Below are 13,895 nucleotides of genomic sequence, written 5' to 3' on the forward strand. Positions count from 1 at the left end.
TTTGGGGTTGGGTTTGTGATTGGTACTAGGGTTGAGATTCTAATTGGTTCCTGGTTTTTAGGGTTGGGGTTGTGATTGGTACTAGGGTTGAGATTCCTATTGGTTCTTGGTTTTTAGGGTTGGGGTTGTGATTGGTACTAGAGTTGAGATTCCTATGGGTTCCTGGTTTTTAGGGTTGGGGTTGTGATTGGTATTAGGGTTGAGATTCCTATTGGTTCTTTTTTTTATGGTTGGGTTCGTGATTGATACTAGGGTTGAGATTCCTATTGGTTCTTGGTTTTTGGGGTTGGGTTCATGATTGGTACTAGGTTTTAGATTCCTATTGGTTCTTGGTTTTTGGGGTTGGGTTTGTGATTGGTACTAGGTTTGATATTTCTATTGGTTCTTGGTTTTTAGGGTTGGGTTGGTGATTGGTACTAGGGTTGAGATTCTTATTGGTTTCTGGTTTTAGGGTTGGGGTTGTGATTGGTTGTCAGGATTAGGTGTATGATTGGTGAATAGGGCTGGGTCTCCCATTGGTTGTGGGGTTTAGGGTTACAAATTTGAATGGTTAGGGTTAGGACTAGGATTCTATTGGCCAGAAGGGCTATTTAAGCCTGGGGTTTAGGGCTCAGGGTAATGTCTAATACCATGTTAAAGCCAATAGGCAGCTAAACTGAATACAAAATGTAATGTGCTACTGATGAACATTGAACAACTAATATGCGCAGTGGTGAAACACAAAGTCATTGGTCAAACACAATTAATGGCATAACATCTATATATATATATATATATATATATATATATATATATATATATATATATATATATATATATATATATATATGTATGTGTATATTTGTGTATGCATGTGTATATGTATGTGTGTGTGTGTGTATACATATATATATGTGCATGTTATTTTATGCTTAACATGTTCATAGGTCATTGCATAGCTCCTAGATAAGATGTTATTATATAAGATACTTATGAATCCCTGCTCTCATTTTTATGTCACACTGATCAAATGTTTTATTATCATAAGCATTTATCTATTCAAAAATTGAGGAAAGATAAATAAATGTTAGAAAAGTACACCTATTAGTTAACTTCAAATATTACAAATCTTATTCCCTTACTATCATTTTACATATCTATTTATTTATTACTCTAGTCCTACTGTACTAGAGAAACAATTTAAAAATAAAATAAAATAAAACCTATAAGTAAAATTCAAATTATAAATAAGTAAATTAAAGTAAATAATAATAATAATAATAATGAATAAAGAAAATAAATAAAAATAAAAATAATGATTAAAATATATATATATATGTGTAAATAAAATTATAAATAATAATAAAAAATATAAATGTACTCTTTTGTAAGCTTTACTTTGTCTACCCCTCACCATATGTCATGTCTCGATCAATCTATCCTCCGTCCCCCACTCTGACTCATCCCAAACCCATTCTACTTTTATCTCCAAAATAACCCTGCCTAAGCTCTTCCCTCCTCTTCCACATCTAGCTCACCCAAACCTCAGTTTACTACCATGATCTCCCAAACAACCCTACTAAATTCTCCCTCATTTATATCACCTTTGACTCATCCAAAACCCCTCCTGCTACTATGATCTCCCTAAACCTTTCCACAGCCTCTTCCCTCCTCCATCTCTCCTTTACTCATCTCAAGCCTCATCCTATTACTATAAACTCCCAATTAACACTTGTGGATTTTTCCCTCCTCTACCCCTCCATTACCCTAGTCAATCCAACTAACAAACTCACATATCCTCTGCTCTAATTAACTCATATCTCATCCCTGAAAGACGTTGTGAACATTTTAATACATGAGTGATTTTAACAATATGCAAAATGCAAAGCATGTGTTCCAAGGACTGGCAGGTGAGCCAGGAATAGAAAATAATTGTTAGCATAACAGCATATTTACATTAATCTGTTGAGTGTTTGAAATATCTTTGACTGCAAGATTGGCAGGAATGTGTGAACACATTCTCAGATGAGATAAAGTTTCTCTGAAAGATTTTTGCTATAATTGATAGTTGTGCTGGAAATGTATGAGCATTGCAAGGTTACATATTACCAATGAACTGGAGAGTTGATATATTAGGGATCTGCAGCTGAGCAAGCAATTCAGAGTAGCAACAGGCCACTTTAATGAGGGATTAATGTTTGTAAAGTTAATTAATAGAAAGCTGTATAACGTTAAAGATGATTGCCAATTAGTAATAAGACATTTACATAATTAACAATCAATTAAATAATTATTAACACATTAACAAGTATTGTTAATTAATTATTGCCTAATAAACTTTCTACCTTATACCCCTGTGAACGTAGGAACCCACACCTGAATTATAAGTAAAATAAATCAGTATTAAATAATATATATTTGACATCAATCACATACTTACTTTAAAATGTTAATTAATGAAATACCATCCAAACCTTTGCATCAAACCTTTGATAAAAACTATTCCAAGCAAGTAAAGTAGGTAGGAAGAACACCCCTATCCATAAGAGCTCCCTTGTTTCTTCATTCCAAGCATTTATCCATTCATCATTGCAAATGTGTTCTTCTAGTATTCTTATTCTTCACCCTTGGCTTTGATGCACACCATTTAAGCTAATTAGTAATTACTTAATTAGTTTGTAATTAATTAACTCCTAACCCTATACCCTACAAACCCAACAACCCGCTACAACACTATAAATTACTACTAGTGATTAATTTAAATATTCTAAATCACTTAAAATTTCAAACTATATTTTAAAAGCATAATAATTATACAAACAAAAGTAACACAAACAATTAATATATGAACTAAAACACATTAAATTAATTAAAAAAACAATGTTTTTACAACTGTATTATTGAAAACGATATATACAACAAGAATATTCTTAACAATGATATTTCCTGAAAAAACAATATCTTTGTCAACAAAGATCTGCATCACAATATTTTTGTATTACGTATTTTTTTCACCCTGTGTTTCTGTCTCCCGAAATTTACAACTCAATATTTTGTCCAAATAACATAAAAAACACAGGATTCATAGCATTCTCTTATAAGGATATAAACACGTAAAATGCAGGATACATGAAGAACACTGCAGCAGGCACTTTAACCCTCCAAAATGTTTATTCTGCAAATTCTTGTTCTCAAATGATACCTTTCTGGTCACGGGGATATGAAGTTATTCTTTTCTTTTGTATTCTTTCTTTCTTTTTTTCTTTCTTTCATTCTTTCTTTTTTTCTTTCTCTTTGTATTTTATATAGCACTAATATAACCTAACCCAGGTGTGTTTCAGAGTGCTGGATAGCATGCGATGGAGGTGAAGGGCTAAGCAATTTAGATTGCTAGAGGTCTGTACAATAGATTGTCCAAAAGACAGATCCCCAGAGCCCATAACTGAGCTTCACCTATAGTGATTTTCATTGGGTACTTACTATGCTTCTATTCACATGCTAATATCTAATGAATGAAAGTTGGGTATGCATGAAAACCCACACATTTTTTAACTGTGCCCAAGATACTGCATTTAGGAATAATGGTGATTTTTACAACTCTTAATTTGGGGTTGCCCATACTATCATATGATACTGAAGGCATTTTGCTATGTTTGTTCTTTAATGCATACTGGCTTACATTTGGAAGCCAAAAATCAAGAGAAGTTCAAGTGATAATAATAAATGTTCTTCTATTATGTGCTCCTAAAACAGACACTCACACACATAGAAAACACAAACACACACACACATACACACACACACACACTGCTGCTGCCTAAAAGTGAGTCTCTGTCATGCTCATTTTAGAAATGCAACACCCTAAGTTCCCAAGCTAGAGAACCCAAGTAGTTGATCACTAAAGCATTGTTTATTGGTGAAAAAACAATAATTTCTTTATGTTTAATTTTTAAAATGTATTTACATGTACCACCATATCCTTGTGGGAAGTATCTATTGTTGGTTTATCACCCTCTTTTGCCAATTCCTCATTAAAACCTTCTATTTAAAAATATCTCTCTAACGATTATGGGATATTTCACAAGTAACTTTAATAAGTTTATTGAATCATTTCAACTACTCTCTTCCCACTCTAAGTAGGATTTTGCTTACTGTTTACTTTTTCTGTTTATTTAGATATCTTATGCAATATTAGAGAGAATATTTGGAGTATTTTATGATTGTGACTAAGATTAGGCCACGTGGGCAGGAAGTAGAAACAGTAAGATGAACTGAGATAGTTGAAACTAAGTTGGATACCCGTTTGAAATAACAGCAAAATTATCTTATGTATTACTTAATGAAAATAGATTTTTCTCTTTCTTGAATACTGTAATTTATGTCTTAATTGAGGTATTATGTGACATGGATCTATTAATGGATTGTAAGGTGTGTGTGTGTGTATATATATATATATATATGTATATATATATATATATATATATATGTTCTTTTATTCATTTTTGTGCACTTTATAATGAATGTGGTTAATTTTTGTTAAATGTTGCTTAGCAATTTATATACTGAGATACATTTCTGCTTTTCTCCCCATGGATATTTTGGGGTATCATTTTTCTTTTCTAAGAACTGAGCACTTTCTTCACACTTAACCGGGCTAAGGACAATTAAAAAGTTGCAATATTTATTCAGAGAATGTAATACGTTTTTACAAAATGTGTCACGATTAATTGATTATTCAATGATGAGAGTGAATTCCTAATGCAACATTAATTTTTACTTGTAATCATATATTTATTTGAAGTTTTTTTCAAACATGAACCTGTTGTCTTTATCTATGATTATGTTAGTCATATGCCTGTGTGCTTGACGTTATATTCACGTTTTTCAATATAGCTTCTTACCGTGATCACGAGGGTGTTGAGTCTGAGACACATAGGTGAGTTTTGTTCCACCAATGAATTACGCTTTAGTGTTCTACATCTTGGAAAGTGTGCCTGTTTGTTACTGTAACTCAGGAGCTTTGGTATATGCAGATAGATAGCTAGATAGCTAGATAGCTAGATAGATAGATAGATAGATAGATAGATAGATAGATAGATAGATAGATAGATAGATAGATAGATAGATAGATAGATAGATAGATAGATAACCTCTATCCAATTGGCGACACTCCATTTGGTCACCTCTGAAGGATTGAAGTTTGAGTCTGCTTTGCCAAGATTTAAACTCATGATCTCCAGAACACAGCATTTAGGTAGTCATTTTGATTCTGGCGGTCTCCTGACCGCCAGGGCAAAGGTGGCGGTTTCACCGCCAACAGGCTGGCAGTGAAGACCGCCACATTATGAGTGTGGCAGGTTGGCCTCTGCCAACCCGCCACATCTCCACTCATACCTCTATGGCGGTCAGACCCACTGGGCTGGAGATGAGCATATCCGACCCAGAAGTCCACAGAAGACTGCCTTATGTATTAGGAGCTGCCTTTCCACAAGGGTTTCTGCGACTGTAGCACCGCCAAGAAAACCGTGGTGGACAGGCCACCGGTGACAGGGAATTTCTTCCCTGTCACCGGTAGACGGCTCCCCCCCCAGCAACAACAAAACCCCCACACCCCTGCTCCCCCACCCCTCTCCCTGCACATGCACACAGACACCCACACGCACCACGGTTACACTCATTCAGCTACACTTACATACATGCATTCACTGACATGCATCCATACTCACATTCACCTCAGCACTCATACACGCATTCAACCACGCATGCACACACTCATCCAAACATCCATAGACACACCCATCCAAACACGCATACACACATGCAAACAGGCATACACACACAGACAAACACCCACTCACACAGGCACACACAACATCCCCCAACCTCCCACCACCCTTCCCTGTCACATGATCAACTTACCTGGTCTGGGGAAGAGGTCGTCTGGCAGAGAACGGGAAGGGGCTCTTCCACCTCTGGCAGTGCCCTGCCATCAGGACACCACCATGCCTTATTATTGCACATAATACAGTGGGCGGTGTCCTTCTGGCCGGGCTGGGACAGTGGTGGAACTGCTCATGCGCCTCCACCCGTAAGCATGACTACTGCTGGATTTCCGCCCAAAGTGTGCAGAAATCCAGCAGTACCCGTAAAATGGTGGGCAGAAGACCACCAGCACTGGCGGTCTTCTGGCGCTAGTGGCTTTGGCGGTCTTAAAGTAAGACCGCCAAAGTCATAATGACCACCTTAGTCTGCAACGAGTGCTCTGCCTACCAAGTCACCATCCTAGCCGCAGAAATTGAGACATCCATAAATCTCTAAAATGTAACAATTTCCCCCTAGTCTGAAATGCACTGGTATCGCAATGCCAGTAGAAAAATGGGCACTCATAAAGCACCTCTCCTTTCAATTGCAGAGTGCCCATACAGAAATGGCAGTAAATAAAACCTATAACTCTGTGGTCAATTACTGGCTACTAGGGCTGACCAATGCACTATTTTGTCTCATTATTTCATTTTTTTCTTGGGAGATAATCTTCTCATTCAATGGAACGTTCAATGGGCAGATCACACTTGCTATCTTTGGTTGCTTGTGTGCCCAGTGGGCTACTGAAAACAATGTATGCTGCACACCCAACTTAAAAAAGATTGCACAGCCCTCATATAGAGGCTTCTTTTGGGCATGGTGTTCACACCACAAACCACATTTACATGTGTGTAGTGTGAACTCCTGGAATGGCATCGTTCGCCGTGAGGAATGGACCCCTGTACCTCACAAACCACATTTTTGACTTGGCTTTATTTCCCTAAAAATGGTGCAGTCAGTGAACTGGCATGGACTTCAAAGGATGTGGGCAATGTGGCACGGTTTGGACCACGAGGGGCATGTCCAGGAGCCAAGGCTCAGAACAGAAGTGTGTATAACAGTCTAGTGCATTTAAGTTTACTAGAAGGTGGTGACTTTCTCACCTAACGATAATCTTGTCATATTTGCATGTAACAAAGAAATTGAATTGCTAAATGCACAGCCTACAACCACCCAGAAGTCACATATACTTAGTTTCTTAATACAAAGCTGTGATGCCCACATACGACGCTCTGATGGAATATTACAGCTTGATGAGCATGTTAGTAAATGCATTCCAGAGTATTTCTATACTTACAATGTAATCAAAACACTTTTTAGAATTATTCATGAATAAAAAAAATTCTAGCACTCGGCTAAGAATTTTTCAATTCTATTAAGGACACGGAGGCGAGGATTATGCTTCTCTTTCCATGCTTTATTTTTTAACAGCAGCCAATGAAAACCATGGAAAGTAAAAAAACTACATGACCCAACACTAGTCATACCACGTGATAAACCATAGAGGAGGAAGCCTATAAAGTGTTGCCTCACACCTAGCCACTCCTCTTTCTTTGTCCAAAATTCGCAACAGAAAAGTCAAAGTCTTAACATGAACTTGCAAATGAAAATCCTGAAAACAGAAGACTGGCATCCCACTTGACTGAAAGAAGAGCGATGCCGTGGCAGTCCGACTACTACTCATCATTCCCTAGGAAAAAGGAAAAATTCAGGCCATAAAAACTGAATATCATAATAGATACTTATATCAACTATTCAATAGGGTGGGATAGCACTGAAATACAGCAACGTGCACATGAATTCAATAAAATAATATGAATCTCAACAACCATATATATACACAGTGCGGTGGGATAATCCTCGCCTCCGTGTCCTTAATAGAATTGAAAAATTCTTAGCACGAATGCTAGAATTTTTTTTATTCTATGTCAGGACCGGAGGCTCAGATTATGCTTGTTCAAAGCTGATTCACAACCACAGATGCTATATCAACAATAGGTTTATAATAAAAAGTTTTAAATGTCGAAGGAGAAGACCAATCTGCTGCCTTTAAAATGTCCTCTAAACGAGAACCCAAAGCCAAAGACTTCGAAGCCATAGCTCCTCTGGCAGAATGCGCACCAAACTCAGAAATATCAATGCCTGCTTCACTCAGTAACCAACGCATCCATCTAGCGAGAGTGGCTGAGGAAACAGGATGATATGGCTTAACTAAAGAAATGAGTAATTGACCCCCCATATCAGAACGAAATTCTTCTGTACTCACCTCGTAAACTTTAAGGCACTGTACCACACAAAGTTTGGGGTTGTCCACAAAACAAGGGTAAGAGACGGACTTCAGATTGCATTTAGTTCTACGCGAAATGGAAAAAGAGACTCCCTCAGGAGAAAAAGCTCTCTCAGCCAAATCCAGAGCTCTAACATCTGACACTCTCTTACAGGATATTAAACACAACAGCATTGTGAGTTTAGCTGACAACTGTTTCCTAGTCAGAAATCTATTAGAAGGCCAGGATTCTAAAAAACGAAGGACAATAGTCACATCCCAAAGGGACTGTAGCCGGGCAATCCCGGCTACGAGGACAGCAGATGACGTATCGGCCGAGGCCGATACGTCATTTCCGCGTCTTCCCGTTGCCGGGGAGACGCGGCTCGAGGGCGGAAGCCAGGACGGTGTTGCCCGGGAAACGACGTGTGTTTCCCGGGCTGCAGACAGCCAAAAGGAGGTCGCACAGTCAGGAACGAGGAGGAGGAACGCGGAGAGGGGAATACCCGAGGAAAGCAGACGGAACACGGAGGAGACAAGACAAGGACAGAGCGAGGAGGAGGAAAGGACCAAGGAAGAAGCAGACGAGGCACTGGAGAAAGGAGAGAGAGAAGGAGAGCTCCAGAACGAGGAACCAGGAGACCAACGAGAGGAACACTATCCAGCCAGCCACGGCCCTGGAGGGTCGTGGCTTAGCCAGGTACGGTCCTTTTGGACAAGAAAAGGGAAACTTGAAGGGAAGGGACTGGGGAGGGGTCATAGAGGAGGGTTGGAAAGGGAGGTAGAAGGGAGGGCACTGTAACTAAACCCACTAGTGTCACAGACACCCACACTAAGATTAGAGGTGTGCCCACTAGTCCCCTGCACACTCCTCACTGGCACCAACCCCCTCCTATTGTGTGTACCACCTCCCAGTCCAGAGCTAAAAGAAAGGAAAAGAACCCTAATTAAAAACACAATACTTACCTTAGCGTTTTTCCTTCTATTTCCGGCACCACCCTGGATTTTGATGAGCGAGCTGGACAGCTGGGTCACCTGTGAAATAAGGAACACAGAACATATAATCACGATCCTGGGAAGAGATACAAAAGAAGAACACAGAGACTAAGGAAGACGATAACACTTGGGATTTCGTCTGTCAATCATATTATTATTTCCAAATACTTAAAAAAATAAATCACTTACCTCTAACTAACTAACGCCTCAGTGGTCTTCATACTGTTCGACCTGCGACAGTGGTGTCAGAAGTGGGATAATACCTGTGTAGCCTCCCCGCAGTGCTCGAACAGTATAACCATGAGTGAACAACCCTCATTGGAAGATATGATAAAGCAATTGGCAGAGGGCCAACGTCATCTCCAACTGGTGTGGGAGGCCCACCAGCGAGAGGCCAAAGAGGACAGGGAAGCGTTGCAGTCAGCTTTGAAAAGTCAGGCGACCATTCTTGCGAATAATCAACTGGTCCATGAGTCGGCCATGAAGAAATTGACTGAAACCATTGCTAGTAGCAAAGTACATCCCAATGTTCCAAGTTCTGTATTACAGAAATATCAAGACGGAGAAGACCCCGAAGCCTTTTTTACCAATTTTGAGAGAGTGGCATCATCCGCCCAATGGCCTGAGGATAAATGGGGTCAGTATATCGCCCCCTTACTTACAGGGATCCTACAAGCAGCATATCAAGCAGCAAACCCGGGTGGAACCACGCCGTACCAAGAGATAAAGACTAGTATCCTAGAACGTGTGGGACATGACACGGAATACTATAGGGTTAAATTTAGAAAAATCAAATGGGGACCGAATGAAGATCCCCGAACCTTTTATTATCGGGTAAAGGATTTGGCATTAAAATGGTTGGGTTCTTCCGGAAATAGTAGGGAAGAAGTAATCCAAACAATTGTCCTGGAACAATATTTAGAGTCCCTACCTCCCACCACTAAGAACTGGATCCGCCAACATCCAAAAGTGACTACAGACATGGCAATTGATCTAGCATGTGCTTATCATCGCTCCACTGATGTGAGAAATATAGCCACCCGACCCATCTTAAAACCAGGGCCTTCCACTCCTAAAAGTACGACAAGAGCCTTTTCGGAAGAACCAGTACCGCACCGACTTCCTCATCCTCCACCAGTAGCAGGTCCCCAATGTTATAGCTGTGGGGAATGGGGCCACATTGCCCGCATGTGCCCCAGAAAACAAGACAGTAGTGAGCCCATGGAAATCGGAGTTACTAGGCGACGGGTACTGTGTACCGGAAGAGGTAACCAAAAGTTTAAACAACTTTTGAAAGTCAATGGGAATACTATATGGGCACTTATTGATTCGGGGTGTAGCCAGTCGGTGGTAAGAAAAGATATAGGGCCTGATTCTAACTTTGGAGGACGGTGTTAAACCGTCCCAAAAGTGGCGGATATACCACCTACCGTATTACGAGTTCCATAGGATATAATGGACTCGTAATACGGTAGGTGGTATATCCTCCACTTTTGGGACGGTTTAACACCGTCCTCCAAAGTTAGAATCAGGCCCATAGTCCCCCTAGTTGGTGAAAGAACTGAACAATGGGTGAATATATGTTGCATACATGGAGATAAAGAACAATACCCTTTATACAACCTCACCATAGAATGGGGAAAACACCGGGATACTTTACCGATGGGAGTAATGTCCAATCTGATTGAGGAGTGTATCATTGGAACTGATTATGAACATTTCCAAGAAATACTGGATTACGTTAGACAACCCACACTGACACAGGAGTGGTGGAGAGACGCTCCTTTTTCTGATAGCAGTATAGAAAGTCCCACAATCCGGAAAAGGTTATCACGCCGAGAGAAACGAATGGAGAAATTGAATTACTTAGGAAAGGAGAAATCAGGACCAAACACAAGCCTTATTGCAGAGACACATGAAGTCCCTGTCAGTTTTCCCCATCAACAAAGAGGAGATCCTTCTCTCGCTCATGCCTGGAAGTCGGCCAGGGAAGAAGAAACCGAAGAGGTGGGTCCCTACTTCCTCATTAAAAACAACCTCTTATATTGTATAACCACTACCGGTACCGGAGAACAGAAACAACAGTTAGTGGTACCCGAGCATTATAGAAATCAGGTCCTAACGATGGCACATTGTCAACCTGGGGGCGGCCACTATGGGAGGGACAAAACAGAAGAATACCTTCTTAGACGGTTCTATTGGCCGGGAGTATTTGCCCACATACGTAAATATTGTTCCCAATGCCCCAGATGCCAACTCACTGAACCTGGTAGGCCTAAGAAAGCACCTCTGATGCCCCTCCCCATTATAGATATCCCCTTCAGTAGGATAGGAATGGACCTCATAGGACCTGTAGTACCATCCTCAAAAGGTTATACGTATATCCTAGTCATGGTTGACTATGCCACAAGATACCCCGAGGCCGTTCCCTTAAAAAGTATGACAACGAAGACAGTGGCCCAGGCCATGATAAACATTTTTTCCCGAGTAGGTTTCCCTCATGAAATACTCACCGACCAAGGGACTCCTTTTGTATCCACTCTTATGAAGCAAGTATGTAAAACCTTAGGTATTTCCCAAATCCGTACCTCGGTATATCATCCACAGACGGATGGACTCGTGGAACGATATAACCGAACAATAAAAACTTTATTGAAAAAAGTGATTGAAGAGTCAGGGAGAGACTGGGATCAAAAATTACCCTTAGTATTATATGCTATTCGAACACATGAACAGTCCTCTACAGGACACAGTCCCTTCGAGCTGGTGTTCGGAAGACAGCCGAGATCTCTTCTTGACATGGCCATCGAAACATGGGAGGAAGAGGCAGAAGAAGGGGGAAAGCCTCTTCTAGAATACGCCCATAATTTAAGGTCACAGCTACAAAGTCTATGGGATACGGTCAAAGTGAATATGGAACAAGCTCAAAATATTCAAAAACAGTATTATGACCGAGGGAGCAAGTTACGGGTGTTACAACCAGGAGATCAGGTTTTAATTATGCGTCCAACCTCAGAACAAAAACTACTTGCCAAATGGCAGGGCCCCTATAAGATAATAAGAGCAGTCTCTCCGGTTACCTACCTGGTGGAATTATCAAATTCTCCCCAAAAATCACAGATCTATCACATAAATCTCCTTAAAAAATGGGAGGAACCAGATCCCCCAAACCCTGCTAGAGTGTTGACGGGATTACTATGTACAAATAATAAGTCAAGCATCGAGTTCTGTCCAACAGAACACAGTAACAGGAAAGATCTACCCCACGTAGATGAAACCTTAACACAAGCAGACAAAGAAGAAGTATACAGGTTAATAGAGCACTTCCGGGATTTCTTTTCAGCATTACCAGGAAAAACCACTTTGATAACCCACAAAATAAGAACCATGCCAGGGAAAATTGTGAGGTTACGGCCATACCGCATTCCTGAGGCGAGGAAGCAGATTATGGAGGCCGAAGTACAGAAAATGTTAGAACAAGGGGTAATTGAACCATCAAATAGTCCCTGGTGCTCCCCGGTTGTGCTAGTACCAAAACCCAATGGTTCTATTAGATTCTGTATTGATTTTAGGAAGCTTAACGAAAATTCCATGTTTGACACATATCCCATACCCAGAGTTGATGACGTATTAGAGAAACTAGGAAAAGCCAAATATATGACTACCTTAGATTTGACAAAAGGATATTGGCAGATTCCCTTAGCCACAGAGGATAAAGAGAAAACAGCGTTCGCCACACAATCCGGTCTGTATCAGTTCACTGTACTACCCTTTGGTCTCCATGGAGCCCCAGCCACATTCCAGAGGTTAATGGATAAACTCTTAAATCCCTTCCGGTCTTTTGCCGCAGCTTACCTAGACGATGTAGTAATCTTCAGTGAAACGTGGAATGATCACCTAAACCATTTATACCAAATTTTCCACACTCTTGTCACCGCAGGATTACCTGCTAATCCTAAAAAGTGCATCATAGGTACACCCGACATATCCTACTTGGGCTACAAAATTAGCCAAGGGAACCTAAAACCTCAAACAAAAAAAGTAGAAGCCATACTAAACACACCTAAACCGACAACAAAGAAGGAGTTACGATCCTTCTTAGGGTTAGTGGGCTATTATAGAAGATTCATACCTGATTATTCTACATTGGCCGCCCCTCTCACAGACCTTCTGTCTAAATCCCATCCTAATAGGCTAGCACCCTTTTCAGAGCAATAGGAAAACAGCTTTGAACAACTAAAATCCTTCCTAACCAAAGACCCGATACTCCGATGCCCGGATTTCTCGAAACCTTTTCATCTATATACTGATGCTTCAGATGTGGGTTTAGGGGGAGTATTGGCCCAGCCTGACGGGGAAGGTAGGGAGCATCCCGTAGTATACGTCAGTAGGAAGCTGTTTCCCCGGGAACAACACTACCCGACCATTGAGAAAGAATGTCTGGCCATAAAATGGGCCGTAGATACGTTACAATATTATCTTCTGGGTCGGCCCTTCATACTTTTCACGCATCATGCTCCTCTCACGTGGTTGTCTGCCCATAAGGATACCAACTCTCGGATATTACGATGGTTCCTTGAACTGCAACCATTTTCCTTTCAGGTCCGTCATATACCTGGTCGCCAACAGGCCCCAGCTGACTATTTATCTCGTTTCCCTGACGCTGCTCCGGTCCTCGAGCAGGACCGTTCCTGGGGAGAGGTATGTAGCCGGGCAATCCCGGCTACGAGGACAGCAGATGACGTATCGGCCGAGGCCGATACGTCATTTCCGCGTCTTCCCGTTGCCGGGG

Source organism: Pleurodeles waltl, chromosome 12 (genome assembly GCF_031143425.1).
Source record: "Pleurodeles waltl isolate 20211129_DDA chromosome 12, aPleWal1.hap1.20221129, whole genome shotgun sequence".
NCBI lineage: Eukaryota > Metazoa > Chordata > Amphibia > Caudata > Salamandridae > Pleurodeles > Pleurodeles waltl.